Source organism: Aedes albopictus, chromosome 2, assembly GCF_035046485.1.
Source record: "Aedes albopictus strain Foshan chromosome 2, AalbF5, whole genome shotgun sequence".
Taxonomy (NCBI): Eukaryota; Metazoa; Arthropoda; class Insecta; order Diptera; family Culicidae; genus Aedes; species Aedes albopictus.
Window position 1 is genome coordinate 80,346,415 of NC_085137.1, and position 10,743 is coordinate 80,357,157.

Below are 10,743 nucleotides of genomic sequence, written 5' to 3' on the forward strand. Positions count from 1 at the left end.
CCCGAATCTAATAGCGGCAATAAATATGGATTGGTCATACAAGATGATTTGACTAGATATCTAACAGTAGCTGCAATGGAAAACCAGGAAAGTCAAACAGTTGCCAAAACATTTGTGAATAGTTTCATTTGCAAGTTTGGCGCACCAAAAGAACTTGTAACTGATAATGGTACAAACTTTGTTAGCCAATTGATGAAAAATGTTTGTAAAATTTTGAAAATTAAAAAGATTACAACTACTGCCTATCATCCACAAGCAAACCTTGTAGAAAGATCTAACAGAGAGTTGAAAATATATTTACGGCAATTCATTGGCGGAGATCCTCAAACATGGGATCAACTTCTTCCGCATTTTACATTCCAATATAATACTACACTCAATTCTTCTACCGGCTTTACGCCATTCGAATTATTGTATGGCAGAGCCGCAAGAATTCCAAACTCAATCTACAGAATGAGAGATATGGAATTGACCTATTCCGATTATGCCGGCGAACTAAAATCTACCCTAAAGTACTTTCACGATAAAGCACGTGATAATTTGCTCGTATCGAAACAAAAACGCAAGGAGATTTATGACAAACAATCAAAGGAATGGCAACCAATGTGGGGTGACATGGTTCTTGTGAAAGCCAACCCTACAGGTACCGGCCAAAAATTGCAATCATTATGGAGAGGACCTTATGAAGTGGTCAGCTTTCCTAGCGAACAAACAACTATCGTTAAAAACGGAAAAAGACTAGAAAAAGTTCATAATAACAGACTTCGAAAGTATAATGATTAATGAACAAATACAACTGCATGTAAATATGTAAGTTTTAAAATATATCTAACTGATTAAAGAAATATAAACGTGAACATATATATACATAAATATCTTTTATTTTGACATAAGTTGGTCAAGCTATACGGTTTCACATATTTTTTTTTCAATCAATTCAATATATTTTCCATGAAGACCATTAACCATTATTTTTAATCCTATGTACATTATATATTCTTTAGATTATGATTGATGCTATTTTTAAGTTAATATACAATAATTGCAATTAATTTAATTTAGCGTGGTAAAATAATAATAGTGTATATTAAGAATTAACACTGTAAGTAACAGATTACTTTTAAGAAAAAAATAATCTATGCTAGAATAAGACAAAAAAATATAATATTTTAAATATTTAAATCAATACTTCGATAAGCTATTATTTAATTAACAATTAAATATACTACAACATGATACTATAGTAGTGTTTAAGTGACCTACCCAAATATTTAAGCTAAATATCTAGATAATAAAATGAGAGTTTCCATAATAACAAAGAATTTGAGAATATTCAACGGTTTTTATATACTAGTTTAATTATATTGCAGTAAATATGCATATACTGGTGTACATATAATTTTTGATTAATAAGTTATTTAAAGAATTTAAATGTATGTTTTAAATTAATAAAAACATTAAAAAGATTGCGCAAAAGCAATGAAATATAAAACTTGTATTTTTTCCACAAATCTCAATTATAATCAAGCAGAGACTTTCAAAATAAGACCGAGCAACGGTAATGGGAATAGTAATATACAAATGGGAAGCATAATATATTTTTTGGGAACTATAATTTCTTTGGGAAAATCCAATTACAAAATGTGGGATAAACAGACTTGAGGGGATAAAGCCAACACAAGAGATAAATTGAAAATAAAATCTGTACAAATGGGGTAATTCAAGCATAATACACTATGTCAATAAAAAAATACGCAGATTATTTTAATACTGTCAAAATAATAATAATAATAATAATAATAATAATAATAATAATAATAATAATAATAATTAAACGTTTTGAAAAACGAGTGAAAATTTGTACTGTATTCCTTAATGGAAAAATTTGAAACATAAATAATGTATTAAATACAAGATCTAAGTCTCATTACAGGATTAAATCATAGTCGGAGAAATGAGAAGCTACAGCATGGAAAGACGTTGGAAGACAGAAAATGATGAAAGCAAGAAATTGTCTTACAGGCTTAGACAATGGATATCCTACACCACCCATGAAAAAGCTGTGGAAAAGGGGGAGTATCCATCCAGATAAGCCCGAAAAAAAAACCGGAAAAGTGTAAGTATAATTCTAACGGAAAAGATGCATTTCTATTTTGGACGAGAAATGTTACATTCCATTGGAATTTCATTTTTGGAAATCGTGAATACTACTCAAAATTTGAATCAAAATCCCTTTACAAATGTACATTTTGTACAGATTTAAATCTCAAACATTAATTTCAACGCATTTCAAAATAGTGAAACAACAATCAATAATGGTCAATATCCCAACTAGAATGATTAAAAATTTAAGAGATAAATAGACACATAAAGAGTCAGTAAGGGTCATAAGGGACCACATTAACCAATAAGGGGATAAATAATCAGGGAAAAATAAAAAAAAATAAAATTATACAATACAAAAGCGATCACTAATTAGGGAAAATAAGAAATAGGTATTACCGCGCAAAAGCGACATTACATACACCTTGAGAGCTAGTGACCCGAGAAGACATCATCATTCGTAGCCGGCATACCGCGGAATCAAAGGCAAGCAACATATCAGTCAAACATATAAAATAGCAGTCAACGGAAGGTAGAGGGTATTGGATATTCTTTGGAAGAACGACACCATCACACACGAGAAGGTGCACATATGGAAAGCGAGTCAAAACAATATTCATCATTCAAAAAAATCATATCGTCAAAAGACGTTTATTGAAGCCAAGTTATGTGCTTAAAGAGAATTAAGGAAGTTCTCAAACCATAGCGGAAATTTTCTGCACTGTAGGTCATTCGATCTATCATTTTTTTTTGAAAGCATTCTACGATTAAAAACCACGAACCTGTTTCACGAACGATTTTGAAACAAAAAGTTTTTTTTTAACAAGAAAACAATATTTGCATCAGAAAATTCAATTTTCATGACCAACTGGGAGAAGTGAACGAGAGATGAGCGGGAAATACTCAGAAGAAGGCAACACCTGGAAAGTCGCGATGGATCAGCAGGAACGGAGTAACAGTAAAACTCATTTTTCGAGTAGAGCGGAAGTACATCTTACCCAACTGAGGAACGATTGCAGCATTGATATCGCGACGAAGGAAGTCCATACCTAACACCCAACGTAAGATATTCTATCTGACTGGACAAGTTTAAGTATGTGAACGTGATAAGCAGAACTGTGATGGAAACTTGAGGAACGAGAGGATGACCAATGAGGCGAAGGCGAAGGACAACATGCTCTCAAGCGTATCATACAACATGAATGGTAGAAAGGAAATTGTTTCAAAGTAAATTCCGAGTAAATTTGCAGAATTATTATTTCAGGAGTACATTGGTTACGATAAAGTGATCAGGAAAATTGCGTTGTGGATAAAATACTACCAACTTTGTTAAGAAGAATTGTCTCCAAAGATATACATATTTCATTTCATTTTATAACCAATATCATTTTATAAATTCATGAATAATAATAACCAACGCTAACCGTTTGTATCTTCAATTAAAGATATCAAACAGCTAATTAACGAAGGGGATATTGAACCAACCATAGCCTAATTGATTAATTAATCATTCATTCTTCATTAGTTATTTGCTTTCATTAACTGATCATTTGCATCATCATGAGCAAGACTCAAGCTAGGATGGTGGCTACCTACATACGGTACATTTAAATTATTGCATCATCATATGTGACATGCGCGAAAGCGAAATAAACAAATCATACGCGGTAGTTGGTCAGCGGGTGACCTAGTTTGCTTCAGCAGGTCTCTACCTGTTCTAGTTGGCATACGGTAAGCCAAAAAGAATGCATAACTACCGGAGTATAAAATAATAAAACATATGAATCATATGAGGAAGCATTCTAGCCGCTTCCAATTAGATACTAAGTAAGAGACGCGAGCTTTCTCTCTCGCGCTTTAATTTCGCGTTTCGAAGTACTAGAATGTTGGTACTTTAGTAAAGAGAGCGAGAGCGGAGAATGTGACGCTAGGCGCTTAAGTTAAGTTAAGTGGGGGGAGAAAAATAACCAAAAAATTGTAATTATATATAAGGTTTAAAATTTGAATAAAGAGATGAGTAGTAGTTTTAACAGGGAAGGTTTTAGTCGTCTTTTTTAGTCGGATGACAAATTCGCCTTGACCACTCGGGTCAACACGTGCACTAGTTCATCTCGGGACCCACGCTTTACTTCCCTTCCGAAGGAAGAACCCACATTTTGTGAGTTTGTCGGGAGTGGGATTCGATCCCAGGTCCTCGGCGTGACAGTCAAGTGTTCTAACCACCACACCGGGTCCGCTCCACTATATCTGAAGTTGAAATAAGAAAGACACATCAAGACAGGTGTTTAAATTTCTCGTCGTGTTAGCAGATTTCATCGTGCCATTGTAATTTTCTTTTAAGATCCAATTCAATACGGCAGAATGAAAACACGAGGAAGCTGTCTAATCGCACAAAACGGAATAAGGATCGCAATCAGCTCGCTAAAAAGTTAGAACCAGTTTAAGAAAGAACTAGGTAGCACTAGACGAGACGTCCCGCGTTTGACAATTTATAGAGTCCTGATACAATGCCCACACTATCAACGTGAAAAATGTAATGAGCTCCACAAGTTTTGAGCCATTATAAGAATTTGTGCTCAGGATTTGATTGTGATAACATGCGTTGAGATTAAAGTAAAATAGGTACTACAGTTGACACCACATCTTGATGTTCTACAGGTAAATATAATTTTGTACCGACTTTTCGAACCTTCTATGCAGAATACCCTCTTCGAATGAGTGTATTCAATTTTGTACCTTTTAATTCTGCCCTCTATAGGGCAGCATAGGGGGCGGAATTAAAAGGTACAAAACTGATTACAGTTCTTTGAAGGTAAATATCACTTTATCTCCCTGTCTTTATTCGATCCCAATGGTTTTTGTTCAAGGTTTTCTCTCGATTTTTCAATATACTAATTTTACAGGTTACTGTACCTGGTTTCCAAGGTGCAAATAATTCTGAGAAGGTGAAATTATATCTGTTTGGTGAAGGTTTTTTCCTAGTTACGAAAGTTCAAAAATTGGTTTCTGATTTTGATCTCTAAATTCTTCAACAAATTACAGTTAATTCTGCTCATCTCGATATATCGAGATAGGATGATCCTTCAACATACGGCGAATCATCTGTTATTTGTTTAAACATTTATTTGATTGGCATCTCAAGACATATTGAACCTGAAAAATATATACTTTCGTTTCTTGCAGCAACGCCGTTAAACAAATTAAACAGCGTTCGTGAAAACTTATTCAGATTAAAGAATCGTCAGCTTCTTACCCTGACCAGAACCCAATTGAGAATTTCTAGGGTTGATTATAAAAGCAGTGTGTAAATAAAATAAGCCGTACGGATGTTTTCCAAATCTAAACCGTGTAGTTGTTTGAACGTGGAATAAAATCCGTTTAAAGTTAATTAAAAGTATCCCGGATAGGCTGTTTGAGCTTATTAAGAACAAAAGAGAGACTACTCATTATTGATATATTGAATATTTTGTGCAGGTTAAATTAACTAGAATGAATTCTTGCTTGGATCTATTGTTATGAAACAAGGGAATTTACATAAGATTATTAATCAGATTCAGAGAACACATGTAATATCGAATTATTATTTTTCTCATGTCTACTCTAAATAATGTATTAGACAGTAAAACAATATGATTCGAATTCATTCTACATATCCGAGTATCCAAAAATATAGTTTGAATCTATAGTTATGAAACATATCCCAAGTAACATTTTGATGACTAATTAGTCTTTAAGAGGTTTTGAGAACTGTCATAAAGCCTAATACCTTTTATTTTGGTTTTATGATGGTTCTAAGAACCTCTTCAAGTCTATTTGATTAAACAATGTTCCTTGGGATAGTGTACCTTTTAAATACTCCTGAGATCCCCTGAATTGCCCTTAAAGCACCTTGAAACGTCCCTAAAACCCACTAAACTTTATTGAAATGCCCTTGAATTTCCCGTAATCTCATGAAAACGCCATCAAAACCTGACAAAACGCCCGAATTCCTCTGAAATATCCCCCTGAAACGCCCCTGAAGCCCCTTGGAACCCCCCTTTCTGGGCACTCTGGGAATTTTATGGAAACCCCCTTAGATCCACCTCAAATACCCAGGAGCAAGACCTGTTCTCACGAACTAGATTCCCTCATTAAAGCCCAAACTTAATTTATGCTCAAATTTCCCTCATTTTATGCCTTTTTTAATTTATGCACCCTAGCCATGGGCATAAATTGAGGTTTTAGCGTATACTCATTTTTAAACTCATTTTACTCTGCACTGCAACTAAAACATGGCCATTCGCAGCACCTTCCTCCAGCACAGCCTCCCGTATCGTTACACCTGGAGATCACCACAACAAATGGAATCGACCACGTTCTGGTTGATGGACGGCACTTTTCCGACATTATCGACGTCAGGACCTATCGTGGCGCTAATATCGACTCTGATCACTACCTCGTGATGGTTAAACTGCGCCCAAAACTCTCCGTTATAACCAATGTACAGTACCGGCGGCCGCCCCGGTACGATCTAGAGCGACTGAAGCAACCGGATGTCGCCACCGCATACGCGCAGAATCTCGAGGCAGCGTTGCCGGACGAGGGTGTGCTCGATGTGGCCCCTCTAGAGGACTGCTGGAGTACAGTGAAAGCAGCCATCAATAACGCAGCCGAGAGCACTATCGGGTACGTAGAACGGAGTCGACGAAACGATAGGTTCGACGAGGAGTGCAGAGCGGTTCTGCAGGAGAAGGATGCAGCGCGGGCGGTAATGCTGCAACATGGAACCCGACAGAATGTGGAGCGATACAGACAGAAGCGGAAGCAGCAGACCCGTCTCTTCCGGGAGAAAAAGCACCGCCTGGAAGAAGCGGAGTACGAGGAAATGGAACTGCTGTGCCGTTAACAAGAAACACGTAAGTTCTTCCAGAAGCTCAACGCATCCCGCAAAGGCTACGTGCCGCAAGCCGAAATCTGCAGGGATAAGGACGGGAGCCTCCTGGGAAAAGCACTTCGACGAGCACCTGAATGGCGAAGAGAATGTAGGCATGGAGGACCAAGGAAGCGGAGGAAATGACTATGTTGGTGCAGCAGAGGACGGGAACGTACCAACTCCCACGCTGAGGGAAGTTAAGGATGCCATCCACCAGCTCAAAAACAACAAAGCGGCTGGTAAGGACGGTATCGCAGCAGAACTCATCAAGATGGGCCCGGAAAAGTTGGCCACCTGTCTGCACCAGTTAGTAAAGCCTGCGCACTTTAGAATCGGTACACTTTCAACTGGCTGCCGCTCAAAAACGGTGTCACTAGGAAAAAAGTGTTGTTAGAAGCAATTGAAGCTTATCTATTTCAGTTTGTAGGAAAAATATAAAATTTGCTGTTTTTATATTTTTAGATGAACTATTGATCTGAATTCGTATATAGTGCCAGTTTTTTCTGCACACATTGAGCAAAAACCAATCATTGTCAGAAATTTGTGTAGGAATATATAATTATCAAACCCATCAATTACGCAGTATAGAATAGTTCTTGGTATTATGATTGTTGATTAAAGGATGTAAAATATTCCATGAGTTTTTTAAAATTTCCAATATAGCTATGTTAAGCCTTTGAAGGGTTTTATGGAAAATTAAAGGCCTGCATACATATTTAAGGTCAAAAAAGTTGTTTTCGCATAAGCTTTAGTTCGGAAAATACGCATACGGGAATGATACTATACGAATAGTATTAGTATACAAGAAACCAATGATTTGATGTGGAGCGGACCTGGTGTGATGGTTAGAACACTTGACTATCACGCCGAGGACCTGGGATCGAATCCCACTCCCGACAAATTCGCAAAATGTGAGTTCTTCCTTCGGAAGGGAAGTAAAGCGTGGGTCCCGAGATGAACTAGCCCAGGGCTAAAAATCTCGTTAATACAGATAAGAAAAAAATGATTTGCTGCAGAACAATATAAATAATCATGGCTCGAAAGCTGTATGGACTATTGCTGACGAAATTCATTGGATGTATTTTGATGGCGTGAAATATCTAACGATTTTTTTAAACAAAACTGAATCTACTCAGAAGTTTTTTATTTGTGATCATAGAATCACATCTATAGTTCCATAATCTATATGGTTTTCAGTGTTTTATCCATGAAAACTATCTTATTTTAGGCTAATTATGAGGAGTTAGTCTTGTGACTGTTAATTTCCGACTACTTTGAGGGAAAACTGCTAATAATTCCAAAAATAATCCAGGTCTCGATATGAATTTAGTTGGGCCACTTGAATTGGGGAATTGTAGATCAAAAAAAAAAACAATCTCAGAATATATTTTTTCATAAAAAATTAGTTCGAGTAAAATTATGTTTTGAATAGACGTGTGCGCCGCCGCGCCGCGCCGCCGTCGCCGACGATTTTTTCACGCCGCCGCCGCCAGTTAAATTGACCCGGCGCGCCGCTGTTCATATTTTTTCACGCCACCGAACAAAATTTCCCACGCCGATTAGAAAACGACAAAGCATTTTTTCTCGCCAACACTTTACGAACCACCTATTTAAACCTCACAGCAATTTTTAAACAGTTTCTATTGTTTTTTCTTCTGCATGTTAGACGTATTTTTCTGAAGTTCCTCTTGTATATCTTTTGTAACATTTTTATGTGATTTACTTTAGTGATTTCTTACAGCAATACTTTGAAGATCCTCACTTATTCTATTTTAAGTACTGAGCGAGCCCCTTTTGTAAACCATAACGAATTATCAACAAAATTCTTGGCGGTGATCTAATTAGGTTCACAAACACATTCTCTCAAATATTCTTTGTTTATCTCTTGGATTATTTTCATGGCAATTCATGAATGACATTTTTGAAGGCACATATGCCATGCAATGTTCAGAAATTCCTATAGAGGACCCTCCAGAAATTTCACCATGAATTCTTCTAAAAAAATCCATGCTTAAGAAACTCCCTCATGGATTATTTCAGAAATTTCTCAGGAGATTCTTTCAGAAAACCATCCATGGATTCCTGACATTCTAACAGCGTTTTATTTTAAGAAAATAAAAAGTCCAGACTTCTTTCAGAAATTTCTCTAAGGATTCTTAAAAAAAATTCGAATGTTCATTCAGAAATATTTTTAAAGATGTTTTAAGTTCCTCCATAAATTTTTCAAAGAATTTTTGAAATGGCTCCATTAATTTATTAGAAATTCCATAAAAAAGGTCACAAAAAAGGTCCATTTTCAACCAACCCCCCCCCCCCCCCCCCCTCCCTTTTCCTTCTATGGCACATTTTTTGTTCCTCTGAAATTATCACATTCTCTGGAACCCCTCGCTCCTCAAAGCGAGGGACGTTCGTTCGGAACTTATGGACGTTCGTTCTTCAGAAATAACTCCAGGAACTATATTTACACAGCTATCCCAGCTATCAGGAATTCCTCTATCGGATACTCCGAGAATTCTTTTAGGGCTTATTCTGTAAATTTTATCATGGAGTGTCTCCAGGATATTCTTCCAGTAGATATTCATTCCGTTGTTTTCTGAAAAAAAAAATCATATAGTTCATAAGTTCCTCTGAGTATTCCTTCACGTGTTTCACCAGTAATTCCTCCTTAAATTCTTCTATTAGGAATTGTTCTTTGGATTCTTTAAGAAATATAGAAATATGTTCAGCAACAATTCCTAGAAAAATTTACAAATATTCCTTTGGAAATTTCTAGGAACCTTTACAGAAGTTGTGGTATTTCTCCAGACATTCTTTCAGGGATTCTTTTAAAACTATGTTCAGGAATTCTTTCAGAGCATCCTCCATGAATTTTGTCAAAAGATTTGTCTTGGAATTTTTCAAATTATTGATTAATAAATTCTTCTGAGGGAGAGTTTCCAGAAATTTATTTAGCAACTCTTTCTAGAATTAGGGTTTCGGGATGCTTAGTTGGCATAGTCCCCTAGTTCGGCCTATCTTTACATTAACCAAACACTCAAACAAACACGCATAACTGGTGATCGTAAAAGTTATGCGCCAAACAACTGTAACATTTCGTTTCAATTTTAGCACTTTGGAGCATTAAAATTGAATGAAAATGTCACTTTATTTAGCTTTTGTAGACACCAGGATTCTTCGGCTTAGTGGGTAGTCTATACACATGGTCATAAATGGCCTGATTCTGGAACATTTCGAATTAACATTTCGATAACTGAACATTTTATGCGACAATCAAAGACGCTATTTTGAACTTGTCCTATTTGTTTTCAACGGAAAATAACTATTTTACAAATTAAATGTGGGCCGAATATTGAGGACATTTTTTTCACTATGTACCCAAATCTTGGCCCATCAGTAAAGTGACGTCAACAACACCGAAAAAGTGACGTCAACAACATTGCTTGCGAATGAACCAGAAAGAACGAACGGGAAGAAAGATTTTGTGTGCGGTGACTGTAAAAATGTAACACAATAATGGGGTTGCGTTGTTTTTGTTACTAAATTAAGAAACAACTTTAGATTAAGTGATTTATTTATAGTACAGTGGTTTTTCGGTTTACCGTGATATAAACGAAACCGTGAATTTGGTGAAACGAGAAATAAATATATATGTTTTATTCAAAATCGTTCAGCTGCAAAATATATGAGTCGTAGTTCACATGTTTTAACAGTTTTGGTGGACTGGGCAA

At 36.0% G+C, this 10,743-nt stretch overlaps 1 long non-coding RNA gene across 1 annotated transcript; it reads left to right on the plus strand.

Annotated features, from left to right (window-relative positions):
* The first annotated feature begins 1,830 nt into the window (after positions 1-1,830).
* Positions 1,831-4,140, plus strand: LOC134288960 (uncharacterized). The gene is made up of 2 exons (XR_009998190.1): positions 1,831-3,308; positions 3,368-4,140. It is a non-coding gene; the product is annotated as an uncharacterized LOC134288960 (long non-coding RNA).
* Positions 4,141-10,743: the final 6,603 nt, after the last annotated feature.